General features: G+C 37.1%; 1 protein-coding gene across 2 annotated transcripts in view; it reads right to left on the bottom strand.

The window, feature by feature from the left end:
- The window catches only part of RBMS1 (RNA binding motif single stranded interacting protein 1), a 218,659-nt gene that overhangs the window by 186,732 nt on the left and 19,079 nt on the right, over nt 1-12,848 (bottom strand). The window lies entirely within an intron of this gene.

Genomic DNA, 12,848 nt, shown 5'->3' with positions numbered 1-12,848 from the left:
GAATCATTATTACCATCTTCTTGATTTAATAATTTCAATCAATATTCAGTTTTCTATGACAATGGAAGGCAAGTGGCAGAGCAGATGGCCCTGAACAACAGACAGCACAAGAGTTATTACTATTGTTTTCAGCTAGTGGATGCCTCACAGGCTCTTCCCCACCAATTTCCTTTCCAAGTTCTCCTTTGCTTAGCTCAATGGGCCCCAAACTTGGATGTGCATCAGATTCACCAGGGGGAGGGTATTCAAATGACCTGACAACCTGTTGCCTTGTGAGAAAAACCAATCTGTTTTGTGCTATTTATCACAGATAACTGGCAAGTGGACACTCAAGCATTTGACCATGCTTAGTATTTACTGAGTTCACAAATGTGCTAAGTACTATAACGAACTAACAAGGACACAATGCCTGCCCTCTGCTCTGTCTTATGCCTTTTGCCCAAGATTTCTAGGTAGCAGCCCTGAGCAGACCTTTAATGTTAACATACGACACCAGTCAAATTAGGGCAGAAAAGGAAGGAGGTGAAGAAAGAAGAAAAGGTGCTATTTTGTTGAAAAAAGCACAGTGAGTGGTATCTGGGTGGAAGACTTTAAACCTAGGCGGTTTTTGAGATTCTAGTACTGGGTAAGTAGAAATAATACTCTGAACAAGAAGAATATTTGGTAAGAGGAATAGAAACTTTAGGCAAAAGATATGGAACATCATATTAGCCAAGGTCATTTCTTTCTTTTTTTTTTGAGATGGAGTTTCATTCTTGTCGCCCAGGCTGGAGTGCAATGGCATGATCTTGGCTCACTGCAACCTCTGCCTCTCGGGTTCAAGCGATTCTCCTGCGCCAGCCTCCTGAGTAGCTGGGATTAGAAGTGTGCACCCCCATGCCCAGCTAATCTTTGTATTTTTAGCAGAGACGGGGTTTCACCATGTTGGCCAGCTGGTCTTGAACTCCTGACCTGATCCACCCGCCTCGGCCTCCCAAACTGCTGGGATTACAGGCGTGAGCCACAGCACCTGGTCAGCCAAGATCATTTCTAAACTTAGATAGACATTTCAATTAAAGAATGAAACCCCAAAAAGAATGGAAGAGATGGGAAGTTAGAAGGCAGTCTAACATTTGTTATTTACAGTATACATGAAAGGAAAAGCATAGCAAGGAAATGGGCTCTTCCTGCAGAACTGAGAAGAAAATGGAACCCACCGTCAAGAGAAGTAAGAAAAAAAAATGTTATCCATAAAATTAGCCTGATGCTTTTTTTTCCCCTTCTGACACAACCAGGTTTCATTTCTGCCAAAAGTAGTTTTCACATAAAAGAAATGATAACCTGTTCTAGAAAAAAGAGGTTCAAAAAGACGTTCAGAGTGGTCAGGATGGTTAATCCAATAACTATAAAAGCTGATTCTTACTCACTTAAGCTATTAAATCCAGAACCTTTCAGTAGATATCTACTTTTATTTTATAACATGCCTCTCAAAAAACATCAATTCAGGCTGATACAAGACTAAGTATTTAGGGCTGAAAATGATAACGATGTAGTCTTTTCAACCAGGATTGTAATCAGGAGGGTGAGCCACCGGCCCTTTCAGAATGAGACGCACTTCAGTGAATTCAACAGCAACTTCGGGGCCGGACGCGGTGGCTCAGGCCTATAATCCCAGCACTTTGGGAGTTGCGAGGCAGGTGGATCATCTGAGGTCAGGAGTTCGAGACCAGCCTGGCTAACTTGGTGAAACCCCCATCTCTACTAAAAATACAAAAATTAGCCGGGCATGGTGGCGGGTGCCTGTAATCCCAACTACCCAGGAGGCTGAGGCAGAAGAATCGCTTGAACCCAGGAGGCAGAGGTAGCAGTGAGCTGAGATCGCACCATTGCACACCAGCCTGGGTGACAAGAGTGAAACTCTATCTCAAAAAAAAACACAGCAGCTTTGATGGAGAGCAACAAAGGCAATTTAACTTTGTCTCCTATTTCATTCCATGGCTGTTCCCTTTTTTCATTCACAAGTGTTTTGTTTATTATGTAGTCTGTCTTTCTCTATGGTTATGAAAAGGAATTTCAATTTCGTGAAATTAAATGCAGTTAAGCCACTTACGATGAACTTAAAAAAACACACATATACAAAACACTATTTTACTAACTAAATGCCAAAGCCTTTTAAAAGAAGTATGGAGCAAAGTGCTCTCCTATATGCCAGTGGAAGGATAAATCAAGACATCCCCTTCAGGAAACACACACCATGCCACACCACGACTCCTCACTCCACTTGCAGACACATGTCTCAGAGAATCTACCACACATGCACACAGAGATCCACACAGGGATGGGCACCATGACATATCTGTAACTGGAAAAACCAGCAACAGCTTCCATCATCAAAAAGTAAACAGTTCAGCAAATTATGATATAGTTAAAAAACAGAAAACTACTATGCAACAAAATGAATAAAATAACACATTTCTCAAAAACAATGCTGCATGAAGAAAACTGCAGAAGGATACATAGATTATGACATCATAAATGTAGATTTAAAAACACAAAATACAGTTGTACATATTTTTTATTAACACAAAAATGTAGGAAAAGTGTGCATATTAAGAGTAGACCTGAAATTCATGGTGAGAGGTGCCTCTGAGGAAGAAAGGCAGGCAGTATTTTATTTCTTTTATTAAAAAGAAAAAAGGAGGTAAAGCATATGGTGAATATTGTAATCTGTTAACACTATCAGATGGATATATTGGTATCTTTTATATTGTCCTCAGCAGCTTTTTGAATATTAAGTTACTTTTTAAATATTGTGTAGCTTTCACTATTTTCCATTTAAAAGTCACACATTTTCTTGAGTTCATTCAATTGCCCATTTACTTATGTATTTGACAAATATCTGTTGAGCATGTCATTAATCCTAGGATGTGAAGAGTTAAGAAAATATTCTTGCCCTTGCAGGAACCACATGAAATGGACTAATTCTTATTTAAGAATCCTGTCATATTCCATAAATAGGTTTCTGTATACTGTAAGGAAGGATTTCCACTAGGTTTGATATTGTCCAACAATAATTGCAATGTGCTTATTTATAGAATAGCATGCTACTGTAGTTCCATAAATAAAATGGTCAATATTTATCTTTATCTTCTTGTCAAGAGTTTTTATTAAAGGGCATCTAAGCAAATGAATCTTGAGGATGTTCCAAAGTGAGTTATCATCAAATAATCACCATGACAAAAAGTCAAACAAGCTAATCTTTCTTTGAAGGTTTTCCAAAGAGACAGATTAATTGGCCAACCTGTCACTATTAATGACAAAAGCATGTGATATGGTGTAACTTGTATTTGGCATAGTCGTTATGATAGTACTTCCAACATCTTATGATGCAATTCTCTAGAAATTCAAGATTAAGTGTTTGGTCCATCCTATCTCTAAGGTAGCCACCAATAGTCTTTGCATAACAAATATCAACAACTATACTGAACAAAAAAATCAAACAGTACTCGATATTGTTGGCTAACTCTAACATTGCTCCTGCCCAACTCAATCCTACATTTTTTATTCAGATTTTTTACTTGATAAAAGAAGCACTGCTTTTTTGGTCATCACATGTCAGCCCTCAGGCTTTCAGGCTACCTAAGTATCTCTTACTCTCAGAGAAGTACTCTTGATCTTACTCAGGTAAGAAAAGGTCAGACACTAACCAGATTACAACCAATCTCAGGAGTAAGGAATTCCAGCACCGAATCATTAAAGCAGGCTTGGCACAGGAACCAAGCCGGAGGACTGTGGGGCAGAATCCTCTCTTCTCTCTAGGGCCTTCTCCTGAGTGTTCTCATCAGTTACCAAAGCTCAGAGCAGAGCTCATCAGATTACAAAACTGATTCAGATCATCTAAGCCTATGCTTGGGTCTGATCAAGAAACAGGCAACAAAACTCCAGGTACAAAGGGGCTTTGGCAGAGCTACACCCTCCCCACACCACACACACACACACACACACACACACACACACACACTCTTACATTTCTAGAATTTCAATCTTTACATAGTAGTTAAGAATGTCATCTAACTTCCACAAAGCCTCCCTGTCATGATAATTCTAACACTTATCAGAAAAGTGTTTATTATTTTAAAACGTATTTATGTATGACTATCATATGGAATATACACACACAAAGTGTTTTAAGTGTTTTATTGTACTTTTATTGCAATTTATTACCATCTCAAGTGAGTTACATTATGTCTGCCAATCATACCTATAAAAACCAAAGCTCCTAAAATCATTCTTTTATGACATTAAATGTATTCAATAAATGATATGGTACTGATATATTCTAGAGATTCTATATTCTGCCAATCATGCCTATAAAAACCAAAGCTCCTAAAATCATTCTTTTATGGCATTAAATGTATTCAATAAATTATACGGTACTGATATATTCTAGAGATTCCTCAGAATATAACAAAATATAAATATAAAATATTGTTTGCTTTCAATTGATGCTTTGCCAAACTCTAGTTAAAGAGGAAAAAACCCTCCAAATTAGACATCCATGTGAAAATGAGACACCAAGCAGATGTCAGGCTAATTTTAAGATTTTTAAATTTGAGAATTGGAACAGTGAAGTCCTCAGCTTTTGTTTTTATCTGAAATACTCATTTCTCAAATGTTAACACAGTAACAGAAAGCCAACATGCACACAACACACACAAAAACAAAAACAGAACAACATTAAAGCCCAAATCTCAAGTTCCAGAACCCACACCTATGATGCCATCGTTTGCCGTATCTGCTTTTAGTTGACTACTTTATAGTTTTGATCTTTATTGTGGATAAGTAACTTAAGTGAACCTAAAAGGAGATAAAACAAAAATAAAAAGCTAGGTGAAGCTCTGCTTCAAGAGAAGCAGTGAGGTGGAGTGAAAACAGTGACTTTGAAGTGTGACAGAGGTTTCAAGTCCTGGCTCAACTCCTTACCTGCCATATGGCCTTGGGCAGTTGCTTCACCTCTGTGAACCCCAGCCTCCTCTTATGTAAAATGGGATAATAATAATTATTTGCTACAGTTGTTGATAAAATAATTTCTTAAAGTGCCTGCCAATGGTAGGTAATAAATAAATACATGGGCCGGGCGTGGTGGCTCAAGCCTGTAATCCCAGCACTTTGGGAGGCTGAGGTGGGCGGATCACGAGGTCAGGAGATCGAGACCATCCTGGCTAACACGGTGAAACCCCGTCTCTACTAAAAATACAAAAAATTAGCCGGGCGTGGTGGCGGGCGCCTGTAGTCCCAGCTACTCGGGAGGCTGAGGCAGGAGAATGGCGTGAACCCGGGAGGCGGAGCTTGCAGTGAGCCGAGATGGCAGCACTGCACTCCAGCCTGGGTGACAGAGCGAGACGTCTCAAAATAAATAAATAAATAAATAAATAAATAAATAAATGTTAACTAATTCTCTTCTTCTTATCTCTTTTCCCAAACAAGATGCGAATTATCCGGGGAGAGAGCATTAGGAAAGTGAGCAGGACTATGGAAGGAGAGAAATGCATAGAATGTTACCCAGTGAAGACTGTAAGTCAGGAGGACATTCTAGTCTGCACATGATAACAAAAAGATGGGCGTTCCTGCAGATCATATGGGGGAAAAAAAAAAAGGTGGGCAAGGACCAACTGCTGTGAGGAATGCAAAAGGAACGCAGCTGACCAGTAAGTGCACAAAGTGAAAGCCTAGACACAAAGGAGAAGCAAGGTCATTTAGTGAGAGTCAATGAGCAGAACCAGGATTTCTGATTAAAGACCACTTGGATTCCTAGTCTTATCGCCTGAGTGCCATCTCTAAGTGGACCTTACGCACAGCAAGGAACAGTGATGAAAGAAACTACAGCCAAGTTTGTTTCCCTAGCGTCAGAGAGGTTTAGCGGAAATAACACTGTGAAGACATGGTCATCTAGACTTACTCACAATTTTCAGTGTATGAGAGCACCGCAACCATCTTCTATACACAATAAGCTTTCTGGTCCCACTGGCAGCCAACAAGGCGAAACCTGTCTGGGCTTTCAAATGTCATGGATCAGCTGGATATACAGTAACATAAACAAGTTTTCATCAGGTCTAAAATGCCATCAACAGTAGGATACACCATTAGTCTATGTACCACTAATAAATTTTTTAAATGCTCCAAAGTGAAGAGTCTGACAGAAGACTGCTACAGAAAACGGAGACACCAAAGCGTCACATTTTCTAGGGAAGGGCTAACAAGAAATAAACTTGCCATGCTGAAAGAAACAGCAAGTAGACATGTATATCTCAAGCTTGGGACCAGCTGAAGAAAAAAAAAATCTCCTCTGAGAATGCAAACTACCAACTGGTACTGCATCCACACAACCAGTGTGGTACAAGAAAACCTCAAGCAGATAATTTAATATCAAGCAGTCTCAGATTGGTAGTGTCCCTGAATGGCTATCACAAGCAAACACAAATTGCCTCTGAAGAGCTTGACTCTAATCCAGGCTGATGACCCACTGAAACATGCCATCAAATGTAAGACGCACCCTAACTTCAGGAATGTTAAAGAATGGGGAGGAAAGGTGTGCATTAGAATTAAAGAAATGTAGTAGCCATTTTCCTAAAAGAATAAGGTGATATTATATATGGGTCTGGGTCACTCAACAAATATTTATTAGTGGGTATCCACTACATGAGTAACAAAGGTTTCAAAGAAATTGAAGGCACGACCCCTGCTCACAAGTGGCTCATTAACAATATCTCTGAGAACATGGATTCATGTTTCTATCTGATTTAGTTTTGGACTGTTTTGCCAACATGGTTATGGCACAGTTACAAAATGGTTGGACAGGTAAATGCACCCTGCTCCAGTCTTGAGTAGGCGTTTTTACTGCCTAGCACTGAAAGTTTATCTAAGAAAAGTCAGCATTAATATAAGTAAACTTATTTTCATTCCTTCAATTTCAACAAAAAACATACAATCTATTTTCTGATTACTTTGATTAGTTTTCACTCAGACTAATAGTATTATGTACAGTATGTGGGACATGTAAATTTGATCATTTGGTTAAAATGTATAGATTAAGTAGATATTATTAACTTCTATTTGGGGCAGGAAAGTTTGAGGTAACTTCATCTTCAAGGCTTTTAAAAAATCTACAATGTAAGACATCATTAAAGTAATTTGTATCCACTAATTCAACTTTGAAAAGTGAACATATATTTTGGTCAAGAGAGATTCAAACTCTTGCATGAAAGGAAGTATCGGGGTTAGCTAAATCATGGCTCACAGAAAATATTATTTGTTAGCATTAGTTTTGCCCTTACCCATGGATAGAGCTACATGTGTTAGAATTATTATATATACATATGCCAAAACCCAGCCCCAGAGGACCCTTCAACACAGTCTCTAATGCCATTTCTTGGGAAATGTTCTGTTACCATCATCTAAAAGAATACAGGTTTCCTCTCCAAAGACAGAGCCACTTGGATTCATGCCTTTGTACTTTTCTTGGAATACCCTCATCCCTGATTTGGGTCCTGGTAACTGTTTACAAGAAAACATAAAGAGAATCTTAGGAAATAAACTACATACAAATTAGACACATCATAGGTGCCCTTTCAAATTCCACGTGGTCTGGCTCATCTTTACACATTAAATCATTCTTTCATGGCACTTGCAATCTCTTTTCTGAGTTTACCCTCGTTTTCAACCCTCAAACCAGAGTCCTGTCCTCTTTGCCAGAGATGCAGGAGAGGACCCAGAGCTTCTCACTGGGGCTGTTTCTCATCTCTTTGGTTCTTGTTACCACCCAGCCCTGACTCCAGGCTTCCCTGGAGTCCACCCACACAAGGTGTCTGCAACTCGGGGCTGCAGGGCCTTGAGAGCTTCCAACCATTCTCTAAATGTGTTGTTTCTTTAGTGGGTTCTAGTTTCTTCTCAGTTGGCTAACACTGCAAGAATCACTATCCAATGGTTTCTAGTTTCCCATCTTGGTACCCACCTCTCCACAGACCCTTTTCTTCAGGGAGTCACTACCCTCAGCATTTCTATCCAGACCTTCTGTTTCCTCTCAGGACTTTATTGGTATCCTGTAACTAACTCTCACACAAGCGTATCAATGCAGAAATGATTCTGGGGAAGTACCCAAAGAGCTGTCATGAGATAACATAGAATTACAGGGCAGACTCATTCTGGAATGTAACTCTGAAAGAGGTTAACAGATTTCAAAAAACTAAAATAAAATAAAGGAGACAAAAAGTTGACCTTGTAGAGAATAGACACAACAGTGAAAATCAGGGAGGGGCTAGAAATTTCTGAAAGGAGGAATGATAAAGAAGATTCTTAATAAAAAATGTCTGGCCTGTACTGGCAACATCTGAAGCCTTAAGCTGATAACTAGGATTTCATTGAGTATGGTACTCCAAAGCCAAGACGTTAAAACTGCACAGATATATTTTTAAACCCATGAGGCTGTTGTGCGGGTGTAGATGTAAAAGAAAAACAAATGCAAGCTGGTGTTCTGCTTGGAATAGCTCCACATCACACTCCCCAATATTATTCTATAAACCCAATTTATTTTTACTTCCTAGTGCATGTTAATTATCTGTATTATAGAGTTTTTCGATTGTCAGTATAAAACAACAACATTATGTACTTCTCACAGTGCACAGGTATTTTCCTGATTATATGAAAAAGTATAACATTTATAAATTAAATTTATTCTATCAACCACTTCAATTTGCTGTCCTCTTCCTTTTTCCTATTACTTAGTCTAACATAAAATACGTTCATACTTATCTGTTTTAAATTTTAACAATAGTGACTTGCATACATGTAAATTTTCTAGAACAGTGCCCATCGCATGGTAAATATTTTAAAATGTTACCTGTAATCACTATCATTACTATCATTATTGTTGTTAATAACAATGTTCCTTATTATAGTAAATTCTATCGTAGTCTATACCTGCCAGGAAATTCCTACGGCTATGCAAGATGGATGTTGTCTCATCCATAGAACATTTTTTATCTTTCCTGGACAGAAATTAGGTCTATTTCTCTAGTTTTTCTGCAGATCTCTCTCCTGATACCATCTGTGGCCCTCATCTTAGATTGTTAATGTTGGTTTACTATATTCTATTTCCTGTATCAGACTGTACTGTACTCGCTCTCAGCGTGGGGGGGTATGTCCAACCTATGAATCCCCCATATGCCTAGTTAAGAATATCTGTGCAATGAATGTTACTATGTAAGAAAATGTAACAGGAAACCAACATGGTGTAATTCTTGCCTTCAGTTCCAAGAATGGCCTCTCTCGGACCCATGTCTTTTTATTTCAATATTTTTATGCAGTATTAGAAAGCATCCATCGACAATAAAATCTCCAAATCTGCATATAACACCCTACCCTTTCATTGCACTGACATACTGAGCTGATGGGGATAAGCTGTGGGAAAAGTGGGTCAGAAAAGTGACAGATGATCTTCAATATCCATAAGCAAGACTTAGCCCACTAAACCATCAGTTCTAACTGGAACCATTTGGGAGTCATTTTGGACAGTTCCTGAAAGGTAGGAGCCCAATATGAACCAAAACTCAAAAGGGCAACAAATGCTGGGCAGGGAAATAAAAATTATTTATTAGAAATAAAACTGAAAACATAATGCTTCTATGTACAAAATTCAAGTGCGTGTAAATTGGTCACTCTAGGAGGTTGTAATGATTGCTCTTTGAAAACAGTGAAATGCAGAACTACTAAAATGATTCAAGGAATACAGACATTTCTATGTAAGTATACATATTAAAACTAGGAGTCTCTAATCTAGAAAAATATTAATTTAAAGGAGATATTTTAAGTTAATAAAGTATAAATTTATTCATCAACTTATGGAAAAAATAGGAATAGAGGAAAATGTTTGAAATACATATTTTGGGGGAGAGAGAAGCCAGTAATACTTCACAGATATGCGTGAATCACATTGCTGGGTTGTTTAAAGAATATTTGGAGCAACTGATTGATCTCTCGCAACTCACAACTTGTACTCCAAGAACTCCCTCCCTCATTTCCAAAAGTAGAGACAAAATCATGTTTGGGAAATCCTTTGGTATATATATATATATATATATAGAACCTTTCATACATTCTGATTATAAGTAGAAGCCCACCAGGTATTACAAGAAGTGAAGAGAAGGATTTATACTATAAGAGAAAGTAAAGGACAAAAAGTTGTTTGTATTAAGGGCTCTAAACTACAAGTTTCAGGCCAGGGTTACAGGGAGGCAAACATTTCATTTCTCATTGAAAAATTACATTTTAGGAACTGTTTTGATATTTTGAGGTACACTAGCACTCAATCATTCAAGTATCCTGCTGTATATCTTCTATTTATCAGGCTGACATTTATTTATGTTTTTGCTAAATAACAGGTAAACTTGTATGAAGCAGTTAAATCCTCTCTCTAGAAACATGCTTAACAAATTCCCAAATTTCAGACAACAGACTAGAAAACAGAAGCAAAAACAGCTGGCGTCACTGGCTTCAGTGACCTAAATTGAGCCCAAATCTTCCTCCTCGTTTTGAGTCAAGCATTTTTGTGTCAGTTGACATAACTATATTTTGTTTTGGTGTTGATGTAAACTATTTCTCAGAATTACAAAGCTAAACATTTCTGGGAAGCAGGCAGAGAAAGAAAACTTCAATAAAAACCCAATACCTAGATTAAAAAGTATGTATTTGTATTTCTGAGTGACAGAACTATATAAATCAATCTCTTAAATATTTCTATTTTCCTCAAAAAAAATTGCTTTAGTTGTGTGTCATTCCCTTTTACTGTTGCTAACAACACCGAAGGATAAGACATTCTGGCCGAGCTATAACTATAAAGTTAGCCTAACTAACTTTAACAAAATATGATGTGAACTTAAAAGTTAGCTTGTGTTTTGTTTCATTTTAATCGATAATATTGTTGCCTCTTTGCATGTGCTATTTTTTGAAAATGTCTGAAAGAGGAAATCAGGAAGTGCATTTTGTATTAATTTCTAGTGTTATTTTCAAACAAATAAAATTCACTTTGTAATTAAATACAATCTCCCTTTTTTATACAAGCTTAAATAAAAGTCCAAATAAGGTGAGCGCTCAAGCTCAGTTGCAAACAATAAAAGTATTGCATTATTTGACAGTCAAAGAAATAATTCTCATTCAGTGATCCTTTTATTATTGCTATCTTTAGTTTCCATGGGGGTTTATGTGAATAAAATAAAATAAAATCCCACATGTACTCAGATAGAATTACAAATTAATGTTCTCTATTCCTGTTTATGTTAAGAGTTCCAAGAATGACTATCATGAGTACACATAATGGTGCTCTTTTAGCAGTGCTGACATAAAAGGGCCGCTCAACTATGTTGTTTAATTGTATATATTCCAATGCTAGGCAACTCTCCAAACCTTATTGTAAACATTGTATAAGGTCTGTAAGTTCGGCAAAATAATGGAGCTCAGGCTTTCACAGTTAACGCTAAGTGACAGTTGACTTCTCTTTAGGATTGTATATATTGTTTGCCTTGATTAGTGCAGATTGCTCTGTCATGTAAAACAAGCTGGCATTTGGAAACTCAGCCTAATGTTACGCTCTAAGGGTGTCACTTTTTCCCCATGCACACTGACTTGGTGCAGTGTTTTGTTTCCAGGTCTATAGAAAAAAGTAATCTATTACAGATTCTTGTGTTAAGGCTAGAAATAGAATAGAATAGGAATATTCAATCAACTGCTGCATTGAACATGTATTAAGTACACTGGTATTACACAGCAACAGAGAGATTTTGTTGATTTCACGGAATTTGTCATTTAAAAGTATTTTTAGGCAAAATTCATGTTTTTATATACTCTTGAAGTAGACTCTAATTTCTGTGCTATGATTAAGGAGGAAGGAAAGGCAGAGAAACATAGGATAAAAGGTAGTACATTCCTACCCTTGAGTTTTATAAGAATGAGGCTCATTTACTGTTCAAAGGACATTGTTTATACATTCCAGACTTCCATCTTATAATTGCTCTAGGATTTGTAAAAAGGAAATCTCAGCAGGGCAGCAAAATTTATTCAAAGCAATAGCTGCACATAATTGGTATAAAATACCAGAACAGTCTGCTCTGAAAACTCTTTTTCTCAGCAATGCAGATTTCCACCCCCTCAACTCTCTTTCCATATGCAAATAAAGTTTGACTGCTTCTCCTCTATTACTTGGGTCTTTTCTTCCTCTACTCAGATAATCTATTTTTTAAAGGTCCTATAAATATTTTCAATACCTTTTATATGAAAAACTTTTTTGATGCCCATTTGGTTTTATTAGTGTTTACCTGGTTACTATGACAACAGGTAAGAAGAACCCATGTTGTAGAGGAAAGCTAGTTTTATCTTTATATTTTCATAAAACATTATGAGTTAATTATGTGTTTTATCATACATAAAGGTTAAAAACTTCTCCGCTGTGTTATTACCATCTCAAGAACTCAATTAAATGAACAAGGGAACATAAGTTTGAGTCTGGATATTATTATTCAAATTTGAAAAATATATTAAAAAAAGGTGAGTCACAAAGTGTGGCATATCTTATACATTACAACTACGAGTCTAGAGTGTTAGCTGGACTTCTGACAAAATTCCTTCAGAGGTGAAATAAAAAGAAACAAAATAACAGCATCTTCCTGTTTAAAGGGACATGTTCATTCTAAAAGTTATTTCCAACAAGTTCTTTTTTGTGTGTGTTGATGAACAAGCTTACAATAGCTTTGCTAATTTAATACCACTTTAAAACATCACTTGATAGGATTTGGGCAGATGTTTCTTTACTGATATGACTG

The sequence above is a fragment of the Nomascus leucogenys genome, chromosome 17 (assembly GCF_006542625.1).
Source record: "Nomascus leucogenys isolate Asia chromosome 17, Asia_NLE_v1, whole genome shotgun sequence".
Classification (NCBI taxonomy): domain Eukaryota; kingdom Metazoa; phylum Chordata; class Mammalia; order Primates; family Hylobatidae; genus Nomascus; species Nomascus leucogenys.
The sequence above is the reverse complement of the archived record's forward strand: the minus strand, read 5'-3'. Positions and strand labels throughout refer to the sequence as shown.